Source organism: Salvia miltiorrhiza, chromosome 3 (assembly GCF_028751815.1).
Source record: "Salvia miltiorrhiza cultivar Shanhuang (shh) chromosome 3, IMPLAD_Smil_shh, whole genome shotgun sequence".
NCBI classification, from domain to species: domain Eukaryota; kingdom Viridiplantae; phylum Streptophyta; class Magnoliopsida; order Lamiales; family Lamiaceae; genus Salvia; species Salvia miltiorrhiza.
This window is the reverse complement of record NC_080389.1, coordinates 30897778-30924115: the sequence shown is the minus strand read 5'-3', so window position 1 is coordinate 30924115 and position 26338 is coordinate 30897778. Positions and strand designations below refer to the sequence as shown.

Sequence of the window (26338 nt, the reverse complement as noted above, 5' to 3'; positions counted from 1 at the left end):
CTGGTTCCAGGGACACTTCTTCTTGATAGATGACGTGTTTTGGATCAAACACGAACTTTCTCAATTGAGAAACATGGAAAACGTCATGGACGTTCGCGAAGCTCAGAGGCAACGCTAATTTATAGGCTACATGGCCTACTTACTCTAATACATCATACGATCCTATATATCTTGGTTTGAGTTCTTGTTAACTCGAAAATAACATGCTCCCCGAGATAGGGAAAAACTCACATAGTCATCGTTTCTATCATCAAAAGAATCTATTCACAATTACTCAATTGTTGAGTTTTCTTTTCTCGATTTTGCTAATCGATGCCATAATTCATGGCTAAGTGGTCTCACTTCTATTGTGGAAGTCTCTAATAGGTATAATTGTATAAGGTTGCCAAAGTGGCGCCTTCACGTGTTAACACGTCAAACATCTTTCTACGAAAGATGCCCTCTCTCGCTTCTTATTCTCCTATCAAAGCGTCGTTTCAGTCTTGGCATATCTTTATACTTTTCGCAGGTGCGGTGTAAGGGGTATCATGAGCTTTGCTCATGATTCATTCTTCAGCTTTTCTTATCAGGCACACTCAGTCTCTTTCCTTAAATAAAATGGCATTATCTGCCTCCTTTTGATAATTCTCTATTCTCTCGGTTCGAATCTTTATTCGCAACCTTTCCATCTTCTCATCCTCTCTCTATGCTGTGACTATTCTCGATCGTAGGTCAGGTATAACGTTCAGTGCAGAAATTATTATTTCTGTCGTTTGTGGTGGTATTACTACCTCCTAATTCATCTTCTCGAATTCCCTGATTAGGTTCACTTCTCGAGTAAGGAGAAATCCTAACTCTCCCTGATTCTTTCTGCTTAACGCGTCGGTTACAACGTTAGCTTTTCCAGGGTGATAATTTATTCCATAATCGTAATCCTTCATCAACTCTAGCCATCTTCTTTGTCGTATTTTCAGATCTTTTTGCTCAAGAATTATTTGAGACTTTTATGATCGGTGTATATCTCACACAGTGCTATGTAGAGACGGTGTCTCCAGATCTTCAAAGCAAGCACTACGGCTGCTAATTCTAAATCATGCGTTAGATAACTCATCTCGTGTGGTCTCTGTTGTCGCGAAGCATACGCTATAACTTTTCCCTCTCGCATCAGTATAACTGCATACTCTCTATCCGCTTTCGGAACAGCTAAGCTGGGGTAATAGTAAGTCTCTTCTTTAACTCTAAAAACTTCGCTCGCATTTGTTCGTTCAAACGAACTTGACTTCTTTCTTCAGCAGGTGCGTCAATGGCTTAGCGATTTTTGAAAAGCCCTCAATAAAACGTCGATAGTATCCTGCTAATCTCAGAAAACTGTGAATCTCGTGCGGTGCGGTTGGCGATCTCCGCTCCTGTACCGCTTGAACTTTTGCTGGGTCTACTTCAATTCCTCTCGCAGAAACAATATGGCCGAGGAAATTGACTTCTTCAGGCCAGAACTTTCATTTGCTAACCTCGCTTAAAGCTTTTCAGCTCGTAATCTTTCTAACACGATCATCATACGCTCTTTGCGTTCTTGTTTACTCTTCGAGTAAATCAGGATATCGTCTATAAAGACTATCACGAACTTGTCTAGGTATTCGCGAAAAATGCGGTTCATGTGATTCATGAACACAGTTGGTGCATTTGTCAAACCGAAAGGCATTTCTTCCAAACATCTTTGAGTTTATAGTAATGCCATATTGCATACGCGATGCCGTCTTCGGAAATATCTTCCGATCGTATTTTCAGCTGATAGTATCCCATCCTCAAGTCAATCTGTAAAAAGGTGCTTGCTCTTCGTAGTTGATCGAACAGATCATCGATCCGGGGTAACGGATATTGATTCTTCAACGTTACTTTATTCAGCTCTCGATAATCGATACACAGCCTCAAGTTTCCATTCTTCTTTTTAACAAAAAGAACTGGTGCTCCCCATGGTGAAACACTGGGTCGAAAAGAAACCCATATCTAGAAGTTCTTGTAGTTGCAGCTTTAACTCTTGCAACTCTGTGGGGGTCATTCTGTACGACGCTTTCGACGTCGGTACGGCGCTAGGCTCTAACTCGATCGTAAACTCAAGCTGTCGGTCTGGGGAAAACCCGGTAAAGTTTTAGGGAAAACGTCTTTGTAATCTCACACGACTGGCGCGTCATCAACATTTGCCTTGGATTCGTCTCTCTAGTTCAGATATACAACATACGCGGTTGTATCTTTTCTTCGCAAGAGATTTCTTGCTTGCAGCGCCGAGATGATCGGCGTCTTCTTCCATTTTCTCTCAATGCCAATGAAGGAAGTAGTTTCTTGGCCAGGTGGCTGAAAAGATATCCGTCTTTCCTTGCATTGTATCTTCACATGGTTTTCCTCTAACCAGTCCATTCAAAAATTATCTCCAAGTGCCACATAGGCATCAATCTCAAGTTTCTAGCCTCGAACTTAATCGATTCTAACTTAAATTCTAAGTTAGGTCACACGGATGAAACCGTAGTAATTCTGCCTATGGTGTGGCCACTCTTTAGAGGTTGTGGAGCAGGCTCTATGTTCAGTGTCGAACAAAAATACTATGGGCACATCATTCAGCTTGCCTATATTTGACAAATTTCCTCTATTCTTGTCTGGTGCTTTCTACTTAAGCGCAAACAGTCTCTGGTGATGCGGTTGATTTACCTGCGGGGCTGGTAGTTGCCTTCTTGACTGACGTGGTCGATAGGCTGGCTGTTGTCGCTGTGGTGGAGGTAGCGATAGGATTCCCTTCATTGCTTCGAGTTGCGGTCGAAACTGAATTGGTCGTCTTTCGCTTCCACTTTGCTGACGATTCGGACACTGATGCGAGTAGTGCCCGACCCTTCCGCAGGGGTAACAGCTATTCTGTCTCATCTTGCATTCTCTCAGATGTAATTTATTGCTCTTCGACAAGTCGATGACCCTCGCGGTCCTTGAAAAACTGCTGCTTGGGCAGTCGGGTCAACATAAGGCTGTTCGTCTCAGTTCTAATATTGCGGTGGCGCATTTTGACTCTGTCACGGCTCCTTAGGGATCTTGACTTCGGTCGTCCCATTCTCTCTTTCCTTTTTGCTCGCATCCAGAAAAGGATGGATTGCACGTTTGTGTGCTCTAACTCGTTTGGGTGCTGAAGCTCAAATCGCGTTCTCTGGCTGCATTGCCCGTTCTATATCAAATGCTCTATTTAATGCTTCAGTACACATAACCGCATTCTGACTCGTTAAATCGTCTCATACTTCTTGTCTCAAGCCTGATCGAAACAATCCTGACATCTTCTCATTCAACTTTTCTCGACAAGTGGCATACCGAACCAAGTCGCGAAATTGACGTTCGTATGCAGCTACGGTTTTATTGTCTTATCTCATATCATCAACTCTATTTCTTTCTTCGATCGGTTTCTCTTTCTCGATAAAAGTCTAAGGGAACATATAACAACCTTAGAACTAATTCTCATAACTCACATATCATAAAACTCTTACTCAACATCATACTATTTTCTCAATTCTCATAACTCATCGTCAAAGACATATCTCATATCTAGCATCGCAACATCAGCTCAAAACTCTACTCGAGCACATAGACTCTCTGGTCATCGTCATATAGACATATAAGAAAATTTTCTCTTTCGAGAACTCTTACTAATTGCGGGGCATAACGAAAATAAAACATCCCCTAATATTACGACGATGCTACATCTATACTAGTCGTCATCTCAGTCTACTATCGTGGAAAACATTATCTGCTCTAATCTGTCATCTCGATCCCCTTGAATCTGCTATTGCCTATTCTGGCTTAGCATCACTTCTTCTCGTCCTCGAATTGGTTAGCTTGTTGCATACTTGGCTAATATAAGAAAATCCATAATCGAAAAGTTGTGCTCGTCCCGTAATAAATATTCTACGACTGCTCTCATAAATCGAGTTTCTTCCAAACACTCTTCTTGTTATACCATCCTAATTACCTAGACGATCCTAACTCTTGTCGGATGTAGTAGGGAAATAGGAGGTGATGAATAAAAATGTCTGATCTTGAACAAGACGAGCTCAAGTAATGGAAAAATTTCCATAATAGCCAATGCTATTTCAAGGATAATGAAGAAGTTACAATCAAGGTAAGATCAAAAGCTAGAACAGAAGCTAGAATAAAACTGAGATATGATATGATGGGAATAAATCAATTCTGGAAGTAGGAACAATCCACTAAGTGGAAAAATGAATAAATTGTCCACTGTTAAAGCAAAGGGTAAGGATTTCCAACACAAACGGCTCAGGCTCAAACACAGTGGATCTGGAAAAATTTCTCAATAGCAAATAGTTCATCTCCTGTTGGAGTTCAAATGGATGCAGAAACATTTAAATACGACCAAGCGGGATAGGGGCTCAATAAGTCTACTCTCATGACTACTCTAGCGATGGTACGCGCGGTCCCGGTGAAAGTACCTCTATTTCAAAGTACAATTGGTCAATAGCATCTATGCATCCCATGAGGTCTCCATTATACGTTCGTCCTATTAGGGTCGTGTCTATAAATCGCGATGAAATCTCTAACTCTCGTCGTATTATCTCAACGATTGGTTTCTCTGTTCATTTTCTTCATCTTCTTCATCTTCTTCTCGGTTTATGTTCCTTCGGTTCCCTCTTCTTCTCGGAGGTATACTATAAAGGAAAAAGAGTTATATAACTATTGACTTCTAAACTAACCGTTCGTCGTTACAAAATACAAATCCTCGTTTCTCATTTCACTTCTATATCTTATTTGTGATCTCAAAGTTCTCAAAACTCTCATCCAGTCTATTTCTCGTCTATCATCGTTCGTAACTCTCATCAATCTCTATTTCTCATTTTTTTTTCATCAAGCATCAACATCATCATCATTCTCAAAGCTCTGATAAAGATAGTGAAACTCTCTAGTCATAAACATCTCTTGTATACATATATATATATATATGGAAAATTGCCTCTCTCTCGAGGTCTTTTACAAAAGTAAGGTCTTATGTACAAAGGCCCTAACACCAAAATGATGCTCTAACTATACAAGCATCATAAGTACTAAGCATCTATAGATATACTATCTACACATACACACTATACTATGCCTCTCTTCCTATATATATACATATACGTATATATCGACTATGCATCTATACATATGTATGTGTCTACTAGATACACGTGATCGCTTGTCGTCGTCTTCTGAAATCCTGCTCATCGCATCGTCAACCTCCATATCCTCACTCGGCTCCGTCTCCTCGCTCGGCTCCGACTCCTGACTCTCGTACTCGTCGATCAGTCGGTAGACACTATCATCGCTCGGCTCATCCTCGACATCGGTGTCCATCATCGGACCATAATTCGGCACCTCGGGAACAAGTACCCATGCCTCGACTCCGTCGGTAGTAATATGACGCTGTAATGGCTGAGTCCGTCCGTGGCCAACCGTCATCTCTGGAGTTTCCTCATCCGGGTCCTCCTCATCACTGTCCAGGTGTACTGGCCGAGACCTTCCCTCCTGGGCGTCTCGGGACGATGAATATAAAATCGAGTGTATATACGTCTGAAAAGCCAAAGTGCCCGGCTCAAGCAACGGGGCAACCCTCGGATAAGGATCAAAGGGCACATACTGTATCTGAGGCTCAATAGAAACAATTGGCTACGCCGACTCAACAGGTGGCAATGGCAAAGGTACCGTTGCCAGAGTCAAATCCCAAGGCGGTAACTCAGCGCTGGGAAAAGGAATAAGGGATCGAAACGCAAACGGGTCATGCTATACCACTGGAGAGTACGCCTCGAAAACCATCGGCTCTGAAACATCCAGCTCAAAAGGAACTGGAATCGGATCAGCTGGGGGTAGAGGGGCAATCGGAAATGGCTCCTCGGGAAGTGGGGGCACAACAACAAGCTCCCTTCCCTGGGCTGGTCCCTCAGACTCTCCATACGGCGGTGAAGGTGGCTCGCCATAAGCAAGGTAGCGGTGGCTCAACGTTGCGATGAAACCACGAAAATCGGCGCTCACGAAACGCCTAAACTCAGTCCTCAAGATATGTTGCGGCACCAGCGGAGCCGCCCAATCATACCACTCGAGGGGCAGCTGTGGAATCAGGTGAGTGATGGCCTCAGCCTCGTCAATCCCGTGGATACTAGTCTCTAACTCACGTCGATGGTAATGCGCTAGAAACTCCCCAAGAGTATCGCCCTCTCTCAGTCCAGTAGTCCTGAACCAATGGCGCATCGCCTCGCTATATCGTCTATGTATCGCTGCCTCTTCTCGACTCTGCATCTCATCCTCATTTGGTACGGTGGGGCATCGGCTATACTAGCCTCAACATCTCTCCTCGTATTCCACATCAACTGCCTCGTATCAGAATTCATCATCTCAAACAATTTCATCATTAAAACAATACATGACTCATTAGTGAATCAAACTCAGCTCTCAACAGGAAAGCAACAAGAAACAACATCAACCTCTTACCTCGTTAAGTCGGAGGAGATGGGGTGCTGGGGTTTCGTTTCAAACTGACTCTCTCAAACTAGCCTAAGAATTCAAATTAGACTAGTACTCAATTTAAAAAGATACCAGTAATCAAAGGTTCAACTCAGTCAAGCAATAGACTCAGAGCAGATGACCTGCTCTGATACCACCCTGTCGCAGCCCGATTCCCGACACTAGTGATAGTGGGGTACGAGTATCGATACGACTATTTTTAAAAGAATAAAAGATAAGAAGAATAGGTCGAACATCAAGCGGAAGCTCGCATCAAAAGGTGTTAAAGAAATCGTTATAAATGAACCCAAGGGTAAAATCGTCAATGTCGTTATAACTTTTTAATTATCAGGAATTTCACGAACAAAAACAAAACGGGTATCGCTCATTTTTCGTAAGGAATCATAATATGCAGAGTATCGCAGCAAAAGGCGAACCGATTATATGTATGAAGACATATAACCGTGAGTACATTGCTCAACTTCAAAAGAAAATTAAAGTATATCAATCATCAAGACTTTATCGTCAAAATGGAAATACGATAAAGTAAATACATCCTCCAACGTTTCCCCGCCAGCACCAGACCAATCTCGCTCCTCGCTTAGTCTGCACATTTAGAAATACATGCAGGGCGTGAGTATATAATACTCAGTGGGCAAACGCCGAAAAACAAGAAAGGCGCTCTTAGAGCTATAAGTTTGAAGCTTGCCACATCTCAGCAATACACAGAAATAAAGTTAGCGTAAATGAATCTGTGCATGCAGTTTTCATAATCATGATATCATAAGAAACGATAGCGCTATCAAAGTACTCATCATGTATGTACCACATCTACAACTCATCATCATCAAAGGTACTGAGAAGTAGGCCTCCTTCTCAAGCACCGTGACTGGCCGACCCGAAGACGGCTCACAGTCACCTCTGTGTACACTAGCCCTAGCAGGGTAGCTATCAACTGCCCAGGACCCGAATTCGTCTCATCTCATCAGTAGAGGGTAACATACAAGCTCAACATCAAAAATTGGCAAGTCAAACAATTCTCAAACATCATTTATCTCAATTTATTTGATAAGCTCATAACATCATTATATCATCAAATCATTTTAGAAAGCTCGGATAATATATGTATACTCAAAATATTGCCCACCTGAAGACCTTACTCAAAAACTCCCGTCAAAGCGGAGTTACTTACTTCCCTGCTCTGCTCGTGTCTTCAGGGATCATCGTCATCATCGAAGGTTCATGTCATAAAAAGAATCTCGATTAGAACTCAACGACAAAAACTCATGCCTTAACTCATGCTCTATCTTATATTCTATCTCTTAATCAACTCTACATAAACTTCTTCACTCAATTCAAATCCTTAAGTCCAAGGATAGGTTTCAAGAAAATCATGGTTCTAAGTCTCGATTTATCTCTCATATAAGACTCGTCTAATCTCATTAAAACACTTAGGCAACATAAACACATAAGGCACATAAGAAAATACAATCAAACATCAACAAATCATGTCCTGTTTTCCCACTGACTCAACTTCAAAATTTAACACGTTCTGACTCCGACATCTCCTGGACTCCAGACTCATACCAAAAGAAAGGTATTTGAGTCTAGTTTCATTTAAAAAAAAGTAGAGTCAGAAACTCCAAGTGGTTTGGGAGATATGGCGTTTTTACCACGGTCTACCATATTCGCCAGTTTTGAGCAATCGGAAACATTGATTTTTGAAAAATAGTAAACGTTGTCAAACTGAGCTCAAATTTGGTGGATATCTAGCCCATACAGTAAGGTTGATACCATAAAACTTTGGAAAGCTAGATCATAAAGGAAGCTACTGAAATGAATGACTTTGTCCCCTGTTCTCTGAAATTCCCGGTAGAAATGTGCAGATTTGGTTTTGCATTTTATAAAAATAGTAAATCAAGTCCAAATGACTTGACATTTTACCGGTATGCTCAAGACGCATGTAGGGACATGCTGTAAAATTTTCGAAGCCATTAAACATCGAAAACCCGTCGATCACAGTAGGTCAGTAGCCTACGAAAAATCACCAAAAACTCATCTCAAACTCTTAAATGCTCAATTCAACATTCCTTCAAAGAAAACCAATCAAAGCTCATTTTAAACACATATAACACTCAAAAACATTCAAAAACATTTAAAATACTCATCATACTCAAATTAACTCTCCTCTTTTACATCTTAACTCAAATCTCAAGGAAAACGTTTCTACAACGTATCAAGTAAATCCTCTTCTCAATTTCATGCTTAAAAACACTCAATCATTCAAAATGACCTCATACTTCATATAACTCATTTTATACACATCAATCCCCTATAATCATACCAACCAAACTTTAATAAAAACTCATATATTCACATAAACTCTCAACAAAAACATGACAACTTCACAAAATGATCATAAATCAATTTGACCTCATTTTATCATTCGTTAACCCCACATCATATGAGAACTCAAAAACTCCTTCAAACTAAACTAAGTCCAAATTTTACTTAGCTTACATTAGACTTAATCAAACATATTAAAACACTAATATCATGCTCAAAAACATATATCTTAAGCTAAATCACTTAATAGACACATAGACAAGAAAGTCCTAATTTTTACCAAACTAAACTCTTTGAAATTTTATAAACTCACATGGATCTTTAATCTCATCATATATCTATCAATTTTAGTCATTTAAACTCACATATACTCCATCCATTTACAAATTAGAGCATAGATACACATAGCCCTAATTTTAGTAAACTAACTCATATCAAAATCATCATTTGACATCATATACTCAATTTACTCCATCAATCATCATCATATACATCTCATGAACTCCTCTTCATCATCAATTCATCACTTTAATCATCAACTCAAAAATTCCCAATTTTGGGTAAACTAAACTATATCAAAGTTTGAATCTCAAAGCATAGCTTTTCAAAACACACATCAATCATCACCAAACATCACATAGATCATTTTTCTCACCTCAAATCAAGGAAAGAAAAAGAAAAAAATTTTGAAGTGTAGAACACCTATTTTTCGAAAATTTGAGGAAAAGAAAGGGGGTGATTTTCTTGCTTCAATCTTTCAAGAATACTCATATACAAACTCACACAAATTATATCTATGAATATAGAGATCACTTACCCAAGTTTACACCAAATATCAAATTTTCTCTCTCTAGTCTTGAAGCCAATCTTCAAGGATTCTCTTGAATTCAAGTTGATAGGATGTGTTTATGTGGGATTTTGTTGGTGATTTATGTGTTTGGCATATTTTGGTGAAGCTTCGAAGTTCTCTCCAATGGTTGACAATGGAGGAAATATGAGAGAGAAGGGAGAGAGAGAGAGCTCGAAAATGGGTGGAGGGAGAGAGAGAATTATCTTGCAAGATTTGTGAGGATTTTGCCAATCTTGTAAAGATTTGTGAATCTTTAAAGGAGATTTTGATATCTTAGGGAATATTTGGCAATTAATGCATGATCTCTCTCACTCTAATCTCTACACTCTCAATAATACACTCTCAATCTCTACTCTCTCAATCTCTACACTTAGCAATTTGAGGCATTTAATCATATGGTAGGGAAATTAAAATAAAGTGTGAGAAGGGTGATTAAATAATAATCACAAAAACTATGGAAATATTACTCATTTATAAAGTACCATAGTATAATTATTCATGTGACCAAAATAAAATAATTATAGCACTAATATTAGTGCACTCACTCAATTATAATATTCCTCATCATAGGAAAAATAATTTAAAAAAAAAAATTATGCTTGGAAAAATTTCCATAAACCGGCATCGTTCGATTTCTCGGTAAAAATAAACCGCACTTTCTTTGGAAACTTAATAAAAATTCCCAAGTGCTAAGGTTTCAAATAAAAATCATAATAATATGGTCATATTGACACACGTCACAAAATCACATAATCATTCAGTCACGTAAATTCACATAACATCACATCAAAACAGTCGGCAGACTCAAATAAGCTAGACGTCTCTCTGACCGACTCTATTTATCAAGGTTTCTCACTCTTTCTTCCTCGACTCTATTTCCAACTCATTATTCCTATTTTTCTTAATAGGACAGTCAATCTCTAATAATTCAGTATCCGGTAACTCTATTCCCGGTAGTTGGAAATAAAATAAAATCTCAGCTCAATTCAATCAGCATCTCTATCTCAACTCATTTCTCAAATCTCATCACTCTAATTCCATCATCGGTTTATTCACTCGTATCTCTATTTAAAAGACAATCTGTCTTATCTGCTCATAAAAAAAAAAGTAGTCTCGTATTTCGACATCTCAGTACTCTCAATAGTGTTAAGACACTATCTCACAACATGAGGAAAAGTACGGGGTGTTACAGCGGGCGAAATGTGAAATAGGCGCGCGCGCGATGCCCTTCAGGAGTTGTGTGCGTTAGGCTCGCGCAAGCCCCGTTGGACGCCCACGGTGTAGGGGGCAGGCGCCATGTGCTTTAGGCACGTGCGAGAGTCCCGTCCGATGTCGGATGCTTCAGGCACGCACACGCGAGTGGGGCACGCGTGATTTCTATAGGCCATAGTACGCCTTGCACACGCGGGTGGTCAATCGTGTTTCGGGTAACAGGCGAGCAAGACCCGTCGGAGGTTGGAGGCTAGGGCCAGGGCGCTGGCCAGTCCCGTGCAGTAACGGGTGTGACCCGCGCGCTAGGGCTGTCGGGTGTCGGACCCCGGGTGTGAGGTATCGGGTGCCATATGTGATGTGTCGTGCACGCACGCGATACCCGTTTGGTGCTAGGTGTCTAGAGCTGTTGATGCTTGTTTTTGGGCATGCGATGTCTGTTCGACGGTTGGTGTCGTTAGCACTCGCGCAGCCGATCGAGCATCAGAAATCTAGTACACACGGGGCCTATCGAGTGTCGATCATCGGGTATTTTGCTTTGTAATTCAGGGTCTATATTATGTGTGCGCGTACTAGGCCCCAGCATGCAACGTGACTAGAGCCGAAGCGAGGCCTGTTGGGTGCTTGGTGTCTAGCACGACTAAGGGCTGTCTACCATAGCGTGTCTTCGCAGCCGTAAGGCTCGTTAATGATTCAAGATAAGCCGTAAGGCTCGTTAATGATTCAAGATATTTAGTATGTCAATTCATTGAAATAAAATACGAGATATTTGGGTGATTCACGCGCGTGTGTCTCGCCGGCGTAGCACGTCAACCGTTGGGAATCTAACACACGAGATGACTTTTGGCCGTAGTGTGCCTTGAACACGCAGAAATTCAATTGGGTGTCGGGTGACATGCGAGCGGCACTTGTAGTAGGCCGGGAAACGGGCAAAGCATACACACGAGGCCGTGCGGTAACGGTTGTGACTCACACGTGCGGCCCGTCAGGTGTCGGTCACCCAATGTCATGTATCTTGTAACACATGCGCGTGCATGAAGCCCGTTCGGCGCAAGCCTAGTAGTGTTTACACGAGATATGTGCCTTGGGCACAGGGCGGGCGAAATGTGAAATAGGCGCGCGCACGATGCCCTTCAAGAGTTGTGTGCGTTAGGGTCGCGCAAGCCCCGTTGGACGCCCACGGTGTAGGGGACAGGCGCCATGTGCTTTAGGCACGTGCGAGAGTCACACCCGATGTCGGATGCTTCAGGCACGCACACGCGAGTGGGGCACGCGTGATTTCTATAGGCCATAGTACGCCTTGCACACGCGGGTGGTCAATCGTGTTTCGGGTAACAGGCGAGCAAGACCCGTCGGAGGTTGGAGGCTAGGGCCAGGGCGCTGGCGAGTCCCGTGCGGTAACGGGTGTGACCCGCGCGCTAGGCCTGTCGGGTGTCGGACCCCGGGTGTGAGGTATCGGGTGCCATATGTGATGTGTCGTGCACGCACGCGATACCCGTTTGGTGCTAGGTGTCTAGAGCTGTTGATGCTTGTTTTCGGGCGTGCGATGTCTGTTCGACGGTTGGTGTCGTTAGCACTCGCGCAGCCGATCGAGCATCAGAAATCTAGTACACACGGGGCCTATCGAGTGTCGATCATCGGGTATTTTGCTTTGTAATTCGGGGTCTATATTATGTGTGCGCGTACTAGGCCCCAGCATGCAGCGTGACTAGAGCCCAAGCGAGCCTGTTGGGTGCTTAGTGTCTAGCACCACAAGGGACTGTCTACCGTAGCGTGTCTTCGCGGGCGTGAGGCTCGTTAATGATTGAAGATATTTAGTACTTCAATTCACGTCAATAGAAAACGAGATATTTGGGTGATTCACACGCGTGTGTCTCACCGGCGTAGCACGTCAACCGGTGTGAGTCTAACACACGTAATGTCTTTTGGCCATAGTGTGCCTTGAACACACAGAAAGTCAATTGGGTGTCGGGTGACATGCGAGCGGCAGTTGTAGTAGGCCGGGCAATGGGCAAAGCCTACACACGAGGCCGTGCGGTAACGGTTGTGGCTCATACGTGCAGCCCGTCAGGTGTCGTTCACCCAGTGTCATGTATCTTGTACCACATGCGCGCGCATGAAGCCCGTTCGGTGCAAGCCTAGTGGTGTTCACACAAGATATGTGCCTTGGGCACAGGGCGGGCGGAATGTGCCATAGGAGCGCGCGCGATGCCCATCAGGAGCCTTGTGCGTTAGGCTCGCGCAAGCCCCGTCGGACGCCCGCGGTGCAGGGGGAGGGCGCCATGTGCCTTAGGCGCGTGCGAGAGTCGCGTAGGATGTCGGATGTCTCAGGCACGCACACGCAAGTGTGGCACACGTGATTTCTATAGGCCGTTGTACGCCTTGCGAAAGCGGGTGGTCAATCGGGTGTGACCCGCACGCGAGGTAGCATGCAAGCAAGGCCTGTCGAAGGATCAAGGCTGGGGCCAGGGCACAGGCGAATCCTGTGCGGTAACGGGTGTGACCTGCACGCGAGGCCTATCGGGTCTCGAACCCCCGTTTTGAGGTATCGGGTGCCATATGCATGCAGGAGGCCATCGGGCACGAGGTTAGTAGTCTTCACACGTGACCTTTCAAGCAGTAGGTGTCGTGCGCGCACGCGATACGCGTTTGGTGCTAGGTGTCTTGAGCAGTTGATGCTTGTTTTCGGGCGTGCGACATTTGTTCGACGGTTAGTATCGTCAGTACCCACGCAGCCGATCGGGCATAAAAAATCTAGTGCACACGGGGCCTATCGAGTGTCGGTCATCGGGTAGTTTGCTTTGTAATTCGGGGTCTATATTATGTGTGCGCGTGCTAGGCCCCAGCATGCAGCGTGACTAGAGCTCAAGCGAGGCCTGTTGGGTGCTTGGTGTCTAGCACGACCAAGGACTGTCTGCCATAGCGTGTCTTCACAGTCGTGATGCTCGTTAATGATTCAAGATATTTAGTACTTGAATTCACTTAAATAGAATACGAGACATTTAAGTGATTCACGCGCGTGTGTCTCGCCGGTGTAGCACGTCAACCGTTGGGAGTCTAACACACGTGATGTCTTGTGGCCATAATGTGCCTTGAACACGCAGAAAGTCAATTGGGTGTCGGGTGACATGCGAGCGGCACTTGTAGCAAGCCGAGCGACGGGGAAAGCATACACTCGAGGCCGTGCGGTAACGATTGTGACTCACACATGCGGCCCGTCAGGTGTCGTTCACCCAGTGTCTTGTATCTTGTGCCACATGCGCGCGCACGAAGCCCGTTCGGCGCAAGCATAGTTGTGATCACACGAGATATGTACCTTGGGCACAGGGCGAGCGGAATGTGCCATGGGCACCCGTGCGACGCCCGTCAGGAGCCGTATGCCTTAGGCTCGCGCAAGCCTTGTCGGACACCCGCGGTGCAAGGGGCGGGCCACATGTGCCTTAAGCGCGCGCGGGTCTGTAAGGAGCCGTGTGCCTTAGGCACGCGCATGCCCCGTCGGATGCACGCGGAGCAGGGGGCGGGCGGCATGTGCCTTAGGCACGCACACGTGATTTCAATAAGCTATAGTACGCCTTGCGCAGGCGGGTGGTCAATTGGTTGTCGGGTAACATGCGAGCAAGACCCGTCGAAGGACGGAGGCTTGGGGACATGGCGCAGGCGAGTCCCGCGCGGTAACGGGTGTGACCCGCACGCGAGGCCTGTCGGGTTTCGGATCCCCGGTGTACGGTATTAGGGGCCATATGCGCGAAGGAGGCCATCGGGCATGAGGTTAGTAGTCTTCACACATGACCTTTCAAGCGGTAGGTGTCGTGCACGCCCGCGATACCCGTTTGGTGCTAGGTGGCTAGGGCGGTTGATGCTTGTTTTCAGGCGTGCGACGTCTGTTCGATGGTTGGTGTCGTCAGCACCCGCACAGCCGATCGGGCATCAGAAATCTTGCGCACACGGGGCCTATCGAGTGTCGGTCGTCGGGAATTATGCATTGTAAGTCAGGGTTTATATTATGTGTGTGCGTGTTAGGCCCCAGCATGCAGCGTGACTAGAGCTCAAGCGAGGCCTGTTGGGTGCTTGGTGTCTAGCACGACTAAGGGCTGTCTACCATAGCGTGTCTTCGCAGCCGTAAGGCTCGTTAATGATTCAAGATAAGCCGTAAGGCTCGTTAATGATTCAAAATATTTAGTATGTCAATTCATTGAAATAAAATACGAGATATTTGGGTGATTCACGCGCGTGTGTCTCGCCGGCGTAGCACGTCAACCGTTGGGAATCTAACACACGAGATGACTTTTGGCCGTAGTGTGCCTTGAACACGCAGAAATTCAATTGGGTGTCGGGTGACATGTGAGCGGCACTTGTAGTAGGCCGGGAAACGGGCAAAGCATACACACGAGGCCGTGCGGTAACGGTTGTGACTCACACGTGCGGCCCGTCAGGTGTCGGTCACCCAATGACATGTATCTTGTAACACATGCGCGTGCATGAAGCCCGTTCGGCGCAAGCCTAGTAGTGTTTATATGTGCCTTGGGCACAGGGCGGGCGAAATGTGAAATAGGCGCGCGCGCGATGCCCTTCAGGAGTTGTGTGCGTTAGGCTCGCGCAAGCCCCGTTGGACGCCCACGGTGTAGGGGGCAGGCGCCATGTGCTTTAGGCACGTGCGAGAGTCCCGTCCGATGTCGGATGCTTCAGGCACGCACACGCGAGTGGGGCACGCGTGATTTCTATAGGCCATAGTACGCCTTGCACACGCGGGTGGTCAATCGTGTTTCGGGTAACAGGCGAGCAAGACCCGTCGGAGGTTGGAGGCTAGGGCCAGGGCGCTGGCGAGTCCCGTGCGGTAACGGGTGTGACCCGCGCGCTAGGCCTGTCGGGTGTCGGACCCCGGGTGTGAGGTATCGGGTGCCATATGTGATGTGTCGTGCACGCACGCGATACCCGTTTGGTGCTAGGTGTCTAGAGCTGTTGATGCTTGTTTTCGGGCGTGCGATGTCTGTTCGACGGTTGGTGTCGTTAGCACTCGCGCAGCCGATCGGGCAGCAGAAATCTAGTACACACGGGGCCTATCGAGTGTCGATCATCGGGTATTTTGCTTTGTAATTCGGGGTCTATATTATGTGTGCGCGTACTAGGCCCCAGCATGCAGCGTGACTAGAGCCCAAGCGAGCCTGTTTGGTGCTTAGTGTCTAGCACCACAAGGGACTGTCTACCGTAGCGTGTCTTCGCGGGCGTGAGGCTCGTTAATGATTGAAGATATTTAGTACTTCAATTCACGTCAATAGAAAACGAGATATTTGGGTGATTCACACGCGTGTGTCTCACCGGCGTAGCACGTCAACCGGTGTGAGTCTAACACACATAATGTCTTTTGGCCATAGTGTGCCTTGAACACACAGAAAGTCAATTGGGTGTCGGGTGACATGCGAGCGGCAGTTGTAGTAGGCCGGGCAACGGGCAAAGCCTACACACGAGGCCGTGCGGTAACGGTTGTGGCTCATACGTGCAGCCCGTCAGGTGTCGTTCACCCAGTTTCATGTATCTTGTACCACATGCGCGCGCATGAAGCCCGTTCGGTGCAAGCCTAGTGGTGTTCACACGAGATATGTGCCTTGGGCACAGGGCGGGCGGAATGTGCCATAGGAGCGCGCGCGATGCCCGTCAGGAGCCTTGTGCGTTAGGCTCGCGCAAGCCCCGTCGGACGCCCGCGGTGCAGGGGGAGGGCGCCATGTACCTTAGGCGCGTGCGAGAGTCGCGTAGGATGTCGGATGTCTCAGGCACGCACACGCAAGTGTGGCACACGTGATTTCTATAGGCCGTTGTACGCCATGCGAAAGCGGGTGGTCAATCGGGTGTGACCCGCACGCGAGGTAGCATGCGAGCAAGGCCTGTCGAAGGATCAAGGCTGGGGCCAGGGCACAGGCGAATCCTGTGCGGTAACGGGTGTGACCTGCACGCGAGGCCTATCGGGTCTCGAACCCCCGTTTTGAGGTATCGGGTGCCATATGCATGCAGGAGGCCATCGGGCACGAGGTTAGTAGTCTTCACACATGACCTTTCAAGCAGTAGGTGTCGTGCGCGCACGCGATACATGTTTGGTGCTAGGTGTCTTGAGCAGTTGATGCTTGTTTTCGGGCGTGCGACATTTGTTCGACGGTTAGTGTCGTCAGTACCCACGCAGCCGATCGGGCATCAAAATTCTAGTGCACACGGGGCCTATCGAGTGTCGGTCATCGGGTAGTTTGCTTTGTAATTCGGGGTCTATATTATGTGTGCGCGTGCTAGGCCCCAGCATGCAGCGTGACTAGAGCTCAAGCGAGGCCTGTTGGGTGCTTGGTGTCTAGCACGACCAAGGACTGTCTGCCATAGCGTGTCTTCACAGTCGTGATGCTCGTTAATGATTCAAGATATTTAGTACTTGAATTCACTTAAATAGAATACGAGACATTTAAGTGATTCACGCGCGTGTGTCTCGCCGGTGTAGCACGTCAACCGTTGGGAGTCTAACACACGTGATGTCTTGTGGCCATAATGTGCCTTGAACACGCAGAAAGTCAATTGGGTGTCGGGTGACATGCGAGCGGAATGTGCCATGGGCGCCCGTGCGATGCCCGTCAGGAGCCGTATGCCTTAGGCTCGCGCAAGCGTTGTCGGACACCCGCGGTGCAAGGGGCGGGCCACATGTGCCTTAGGCGCGCGCGGGGCTGTAAGGAGCCGTGTGCCTTAGGCGCGCGCATGCCCCGTCGGATGCACGCGGAGCAGGGCGTGGGCGGCATGTACCTTAGGCACGCACACGTGATTTCAATAAGCTATAGTACGCCTTGCGCAGGCGGGTGGTCAATTGGTTGTCGGGTAACATGCGAGCAAGACCCGTCGAAGGACGGAGGCTTGGGGACATGGCGCAGGCGAGTCCCGTGCGGTAACGGGTGTGACCCGCACGCGAGGCCTGTCGGGTTTTGGATCCCCGGTGTACGGTATTAGGGGCCATATGCGCGAAGGAGGCCATCGGGCATGAGGTTAGTAGTCTTCACACATGACCTTTCAAGCGGTAGGTGTCGTGCACGCCCGCGATACCCGTTTGGTGCTAGGTGGCTAGGGCGGTTGATGCTTGTTTTCAGGCGTGCGACGTCTGTTCGATGGTTGGTGTCGTCAGCACCCGCACAGCCGATCGGGCATCAGAAATCTTGCGCACACGGGGACTATCGAGTGTTGGTCGTCGGGAATTATGCATTGTAAGTCAGGGTTTATATTATGTGTGTGCGTGTTAGGCCCCAGCATGCAGCGTGACTAGAGCTCAAGCGAGGCCTGTTGGGTGCTTGGTGTCTAGCACGACTAAGGGCTGTCTACCATAGCGTGTCTTCGCAGTCGTGATGCTCGTTAATGATTCAAGATATTTAGTACTTGAATTCACTTAAATAGAATACGAGACATTTAAGTGATTCACGCGCGTGTATCTCGCCGGTGTAGCACGTCAACCGTTGGGAATCTAACACACGAGATAAGCCGTAAGGCTCGTTAATGATTCAAGATAAGCCGTAAGGCTCGTTAATGATTCAAGATATTTAGTATGTCAATTCATTGAAATAAAATACGAGATATTTGGGTGATTCACGCGCGTGTGTCTCGCCGGCGTAGCACGTCAACCGTTGGGAATCTAACACACGAGATGACTTTTGGCCGTAGTGTGCCTTGAACACGCAGAAATTCAATTGGGTGTCGGGTGACATGCGAGCGGCACTTGTTAATCGAGTGTCGGTCGTCGGGAATTATGCATTGTAAGTCAGGGTTTATATTATGTGTGTGCGTGTTAGGCCCCAGCATGCAGCGTGACTAGAGCTCAAGCGAGGCCTGTTGGGTGCTTGGTGTCTAGCACGACTAAGGGCTGTCTACCATAGCGTGTCTTAGCAGCCGTAAGGCTCGTTAATGATTCAAGATAAGCCGTAAGGCTCGTTAATGATTCAAGATATTTAGTATGTCAATTCATTGAAATAAAATACGAGATATTTGGGTGATTCACGCGCGTGTGTCTCGCCGGCGTAGCACGTCAACCGTTGGGAATCTAACACACGAGATGACTTTTGGCCGTAGTGTGCCTTGAACACGCAGAAATTCAATTGGGTGTCGGGTGACATGCGAGCGGCACTTGTAGTAGGCTGGGAAACGGGCAAAGCATACACACGAGGTCGTGCGGTAACGGTTGTGACTCACACGTGCGGCCCGTTAGGTGTCGGTCACCCAATGTCATGTATCTTGTAACACATGCGCGTGCATGAAGCCCGTTCGGCGCAAGCCTAGTAGTGTTTATATGTGCCTTGGGCACAGGGCGGGCGAAATGTGAAATAGACGCGCGCGCGATGCCCTTCAGGAGTTGTGTGCGTTAGGCTCGCGCAAGCCCCGTTGGACGCCCACGGTGTAGGGGGCAGGCGCCATGTGCTTTAGGCACGTGCGAGAGTCCCGTTCGATGTCGGATGCTTTAGGCACGCACACGCGAGTGGGGCACGCGTGATTTCTATAGGCCATAGTACGCCTTGCACACGCGGGTGGTCAATCGTGTGTCGGGTAACAGGCGAGCAAGACCCGTCGGAGGTTGGAGGCTAGGGCCAGGGCGCTGGCGAGTCCCGTGCGGTAATGGGTGTGACCCGCGCGCTAGGCCTGTCGGGTGTCGGACCCCGGGTGTGAGGTATCGGGTGCCATATGTGATGTGTCGTGCACGCACGTGATACCCGTTTGGTGCTAGGTGTCTAGAGCTGTTGATGCTTGTTTTCGGGCATTGTAAGTCAGGGTTTATATTATGTGTGTGCGTGTTAGGCCCCAGCATGCAGCGTGACTAGAGCTCAAGCGAGGCCTGTTGGGTGCTTGGTGTCTAGCACGACTAAGGGCTGTCTACCATAGCGTGTCTTCGCAGTCGTGATGCTCGTTAATGATTCAAGATATTTAGTATGTCAATTCATTGAAATAAAATACGAGATATTTGGGTGATTCACGCGCGTGTGTCTCGCCGGTGTAGCACGTCAACCGTTGGGAATCTAACACACGAGATGACTTTTGGCCGTAGTGTGCCTTGAACACGCAGAAATTCAATTGGGTGTCGGGTGACATGCGAGCGGCACTTGTAGTAGGCCGGGAAACGGGCAAAGCATACACATGAGGTCGTGCGGTAACGGTTGTGACTTACACGTGCGGCCCGTCAGGTGTCAGTCACCCAATGTCATGTATCTTGTAACACATGCGCGTGCATGAAGCCCGTTCGGCGCAAACCTAGTAGTGTTTATATGTGCCTTGGGCACAGGGCGGGCGAAATGTGAAATAGGCGCGCGCGCGATGCCCTTCAGGAGTTGTGTGCGTTAGGCTCGCGCAAGCCCCGTTGGACGCCCACGGTGTAGGGGGCAGGCGCCATGTGCTTTAGGCACGTGCGAGAGTCCCGTTCGATGTCGGATGCTTCAGGCACGCACACGCGAGTGGGGCACGCGTGATTTCTATAGGCCATAGTACGCCTTGCACACGCGGGTGGTCAATCGTGTGTCGGGTAACAGGCGAGCAAGACCCGTCGGAGGTTGGAGGCTAGGGCCAGGGCGCTGGCGAGTCCCGTGCGGTAACGGGTGTGACCCGCGCGCTAGGCCTGTCGGGTGCTTAGTGTCTAGCACCACAAGGGACTGTCTACCGTAGCGTGTCTTCGCGGGCGTGAGGCTCGTTAATGATTGAAGATATTTAGTACTTCAATTCACGTCAATAGAAAACGAGATATTTGGGTGATTCACACGCGTGTGTCTCACCGGCGTAGCACGTCAACCGGTGTGAGTCTAACACACGTAATGTCTTTTGGCCATAGTGTGCCTTGAACACACAGAAAGTCAATTGGGTGTCGGGTGACATGCGAGCGGCAGTTGTAGTAGGCCGGGCAACGGGCAAAGCCTACACACGAGGCCGTGCGGTAACGGTTGTGGCTCATACGTGCAGCCCGTCAGGTGTCGTTCACCCAGTGTCATGTATCTTGTACCACATGCGCGCGCATGAAGCCCGTTCGGTGCAAGCCTAGTGGTGTTCACACAAGATATGTGCCTTGGGCACAGGGCGGGCGGAATGTGCCATAGGAGCGCGCGCGATGCCCGTCAGGAGCCTTGTGCGTTAGGCTCGCGCAAGCCCCGTCGGACGCCCGCGGTGCAGGGGAGGGCGCCATGTGCCTTAGGCGCGTGCGAGAGTCGCGTAGGATGTCGGATGTCTCAGGCACGCACACGCAAGTGTGGCACACGTGATTTCTATAGGCCGTTGTACGCCTTGCGAAAGCGGGTGGTCAATCGGGTGTGACCCGCACGCGAGGTAGCATGCGAGCAAGGCCTGTCGAAGGATCAAGGCTGGGGCCAGGGCACAGGCGAATCCTGTGCGGTAACGGGTGTGACCTGCACGCGAGGCCTATCGGGTCTCGAACCCCCGTTTTGAGGTATCGGGTGCCATATGCATGCGGGAGGCCATCGGGCACGAGGTTATTAGTCTTCACACGTGACCTATCAAGCAGTAGGTGTCGTGCGCGCACGCGATACGCGTTTGGTGCTAGGTGTCTTGAGCAGTTGATGCTTGTTTTCGGGCGTGCGACATTTGTTCGACGGTTAGTGTCGTTAGTACCCACGCAGCCGATCGGGCATCAAAAATCTAGTGCACACGGGGCCTATCGAGTGTCGGTCATCGGGTAGTTTGCTTTGTAATTCGGGGTCTATATTATGTGTGCGCGTGCTAGGCCCCAGCATGCAGCGTGACTAGAGCTCAAGCGAGGCCTGTTGGGTGCTTGGTGTCTAGCACGACCAAGGACTGTCTGCCATAGCGTGTCTTCACAGTCGTGATGCTCGTTAATGATTCAAGATATTTAGTACTTGAATTCACTTAAATAGAATACGAGACATTTAAGTGATTCACGCGCGTGTGTCTCGCCGGTGTAGCACGTCAACCGTTGGGAGTCTAACACACGTGATGTCTTGTGGCCATAATGTGCCTTGAACACGCAGAAAGTCAATTGGGTGTCGGGTGACATGCGAGCGGCACTTGTAGCAAGCCGAGCGACGGGGAAAGCATACATTCGAGGCCATGCGGTAACGATTGTGACTCACACATACGGCCCGTCAGGTGTCGTTCACCCAGTGTCTTGTATCTTGTGCCACATGCGCGCGCACGAAGCCCGTTCGGCGCAAGCATAGTTGTGATCACACGAGATATGTACCTTGGGCACAGGGCGAGCGGAATGTGCCATGGGCGCCCGTGCGATGCCCGTCAGGAGCCGTATGCCTTAGGCTCGCGCAAGCCTTGTCGGACACCCGCGGTGCAAGGGGCGGGCCACATGTGCCTTAGGCGCGCGCGGGGCTGTAAGGAGCCGTGTGCCTTAGGCACGCGCATGCCCTGTAGCACCCCGTACTTTTCCTCATGTTGTGAGAAAGTGTCTAAACACTATTGAGAGTACTGAGATGTCAAATTACGAGACTACTTTTTTTTTTTGAGCAGATAAGACAGATTGTCTTTTAAATAGAGATACGAGAGAGTAAACCGATGATAGAGTTAGAATGATGAGATTTGAGAAATGAGTTGAGATGGAGATGCTGATTGAATTAAGCTGAGATTTTATTTTATTTCCAACTACCGGGGATAGAATTATCGGATACCGAATTATTAGAGATTGACTGTCCTATTAAGAAAAATAGGAATACTGAGTTGGAAATAGAGCCGAGGAAGAAAGAGTGAGAACCTCGATGAAAATAGTCGGTTAGAGAGAGACGTTTAGTCTGTTTGTGTTTGCCGACTGCTTTGATGTGATGTTATGTGAATTTACATGACTGAATGATTATGTGATTTTCGTGATGTGTGTCACTGTGACCGAGTTATTATGATTTTTATTTTGAGACCTTAGCACTTGGAATTTTTATTAAGTTTCCAAAGACAGTGCAGTTTATTTTTATCGAGAAATCGAATGATGACGGTTTATGGAAATTTTTCCGAGCATAATTTTTTTTTAAATTATTTTTCTTCCTACGAAGAGGAATATTATATATATATGAGTGCACTAATATGAGTGCTATAATAATTATTTTGGTCACATGAATAATTATGATGTCGTATTTTATTAATGAGTGACATTACCATAGTTTTGTGATTTTACTTGATCACCTTTCACACACTTTATTTAATTACCCATACCATATGTTATATGCCTAAATTTTGCTAAGTATAGAATTGAGAGAGTAGAGAGTTGAGAGTACATTAGAGAGAGTGTAGAGATTAGTGAGAGGAAAGTGTAGAGATTTGAGAGAGAAAGAAGAGATTAGAGTGAGAAGATGCATTAATTGCATATATTCTCTAAGATTTTCAAATCTTAGCCAAGATCAATTTCATATCTTGCAAATATTTCTCTCACCTTTCCTCCACCCCATTTTCGATCTCTCTCCCTCTCCCTCATCTCTCACTTCACTTTCCACCATTTTTCCTCCATTGATGCACCTTCGGAGCTTCACAAAATCACACCAAAAACACAAACCACCCTCTAAATCTTATACTAAACACTTCCATCTCCTTAGATTCAAGAAGATCCATGGAGATTCAATCTTGAAGATAGTGAGAGAAAATTTGATATTTGGTATAAACTTGGGTAAGTGATTTCTATATTCATAGATTAGACTTGTATGAGTTTGTACATGAGTATTCTTGAGAGTTTGAAGCAAGAAAATCACCCCCTTCTTTTTTTTCATAATTTTCGAAAATTTGGGTGTTCTACCCTTCAAAAATTTTTCTTCTTCTCTCCTTGAATTGAGGTGAGAAAAATGATCTATGTGATGTTTGGTGATGATTAGCATGTGTTTTGAAAAGCTATGCTTTGAGATTCAAATTTTGAATGAGTTTAGTTTACCCAAAATTGGGAACTTTTGAGTTGATGGTTTAGGTGATGAATTGATGATGTATATGAGTCTATGAGATGTATATGAAGATGATTGATGGATTAAATTGAGTATATGATGTCATTTGGAGTTTTGATGTGAGTTAGTTTACTAAAATTAGGGATATGTGTATATATGCCCTTATTGGTGAATTGATGGTTTATATGTGAGTTAAATGGGTTAAGATTGATAGATATATGATGAGATTAAAGATCCATGTGAGTCTATAAAATTTCAAAGAGTTTAGTTTAATAAAAATTAGGACTTTCTTGTCTATGTGTTTAATAAGTGTTTTGGCTTAAGATATATGAAATTGAGCATGATAGTAGTGTTTTAATATGTTTGATTAAGTCTAATGTAAGCTAAGTAAAATTTTGACTTGAGTTAGTTTATGAGAATTTTTGAGTTTTCATATCTTGAGAAGTCATCGATTGTTTAAATGTGGTCTATTTTGATCTATGACCATTATGTGAAAGATGTCATGCTTTTGTTGAGAATTTTATGTTGATATATGAGTTTTTCATTAGAGTTAGTTTACATGATAAAAAGGGAAATATATGTGTAAAATGAGTTACATGATGTATGAAGTCAATAATGAATGATTGAGTGTTTTTGAGCATGAGATTGAGAAGAGGATTGAATTGATACGTTTGTAGAAACGTTTTCCTTGAGATTTGAGTTTATGATGTAAGAGGAGATTTGAGATTGAGTATGATGAGTATTTTAATGTTTTTGAATGTTTTTGAGTGTTATATGTGTTTAAAATGAACTTTGATTGGCTTTCTTTGAAGGAATGTTAATTTGAGCATTTAAGAGTTGGGAATGAATTTTTGGTGATTTTTCGTAGGCTACTGACCTACTGTGATCGACGGTTTGTCGATATCAAAAAGCTTTGAAAATTTTACAGAATGTCCCTACATGAGTCTTGAGCACCTCTGTAAAATTTCAAGTCATTTGGACTTGATTTACTATTTTTATAAAATGCAAAACCAAATCTGCACATTTCTGCCGGGAATTTCAGAGAACAGGGGACAAAGTCATTCATTTCAGTGACTTCCTGTGTGAATTAGATTTCCAAATTTGTATGGTATCAACCTTACTGTATGGGCTAGATATCCACCAAATTTGAGCTCAGTTTGACAACGTTTACTATTTTTCAAAAATCAATGTTTCCGGTTGCTCAAAACTGCCGAATATGGTATACCGTGGTAAAAACGCCATATCTCCCAAACCACTTGGAGTTTCTGACTCTACTTTTTTTTAAATGAAACTAGACTCAAATACCTTTCGTTTGGTATGAGTCTGGAGTCCAGGGGATGTCGGAGTCAGAACGTGTTAAATTTTGAAGTGGAGTCAGTGGGGAAACAGAGCATGTTTTGTTGATGTTTGCTTGTATTTTCTTATGTGCCTTATGTGTTTATGTTGCCTAAGTGTTTGAATGAGATTAGACGAGTCTTATATGAGAGATGAATCGAGACTTAGAACCATGATTTTCTTGAAACCTATCCTTGGACTTAAGGATTTGAAATGAGTGAAGAGTTTATGTAGAGTTGGTTAAGGAAATAGAATATAATATAGAGCATGAGTTGAGGCATGAGTTTTTGTCGTTGAGTTTCTAATCGGGATTCATTTTATGACATGAACCTTCGATGATGACAATGATCCCTGAAGACACAAGCAGAGCAAGGAAGTAAGTAACTCCGCTTTGACGGGAGTTTTTGAGTAAGGTCTTCAGGTGGGCAATATTTTGAGTATATGTTTATCATATGAGCTTTCTAAAATGATGTAATGATGTTAAGAACTTATCAAATGTTTTGAGATAAATGATGTTTGAGAACTGTTTGACTTGCCAATTTTTGATGTTGAGCTTGTGTGTTACCCTCTACTGATGAGACGAATTCGGTCCTGCCACAAGCAGGATTTTGTGCACAGAGGTGACTGTGAGCCGTCTTCGGGTCGGCCGGTCACGGTACTTGAGAGGGAGGCCTACTTCTCAGTACCTTTGATGATGAGTAGTGGATGTGGTACATACATGATGAATGTTTAAACTGCGCAGTTACTTATTTATGATGTTGATTATGAAAACTGCATGCACAGATTCATTTACGCTAACTTTATTTCTGTGTATTGCTGAGATGTGGCAAGTTTCAAACCTATAGCTCTAAGAGCGCCTTTCTTGTTTTTCGGCGTTTGCCCACTGAGTATTATATACTCACGCCCTGCATATATTTCTAAATGTGCAGGCTAAGCAAGGAGTGAGATTGGTCTGGTGCTGGTGGGGGATCGTTAGATGACGTATATGCTTTATCGTATTTCTTTCTTTTTATCGATAAAGTCTTGATGTGAAGTTACTTCGAATATGAATCAAGTAATATACTCACGGTTATGTGTCTCCATACATGTAACCGGTTCGCCTTTTGCTGCGATACTCTGCATATTTTGTTTCCTTATGAAAAATAAGCTATACCTGTTTTGTTTTTGTTCGTGAAATTCCTGATAATTAAAAAGTTATAACGACGTTGACGATTTTACCCTT

At 46.0% G+C, this 26338-nt stretch overlaps 2 long non-coding RNA genes across 2 annotated transcripts; one reads left to right on the top strand and one right to left on the bottom strand.

Annotated features, from left to right (window-relative positions):
• Positions 1-6809: 6809 nt before the first annotated feature.
• Positions 6810-9980, bottom strand: LOC131014121 (uncharacterized). Its single transcript, XR_009098065.1, has 3 exons — positions 9659-9980; positions 7643-7706; positions 6810-7101 (listed from the first exon to the last, which is right to left on the bottom strand). It is a non-coding gene; the product is annotated as an uncharacterized LOC131014121 (long non-coding RNA).
• Positions 9981-23164: 13184 nt separating this feature from the next.
• LOC131014136 (uncharacterized) lies at positions 23165-26124 on the top strand. Its single transcript, XR_009098081.1, has 3 exons — positions 23165-23516; positions 25474-25537; positions 26046-26124. It is a non-coding gene; the product is annotated as an uncharacterized LOC131014136 (long non-coding RNA).
• Positions 26125-26338: the final 214 nt, after the last annotated feature.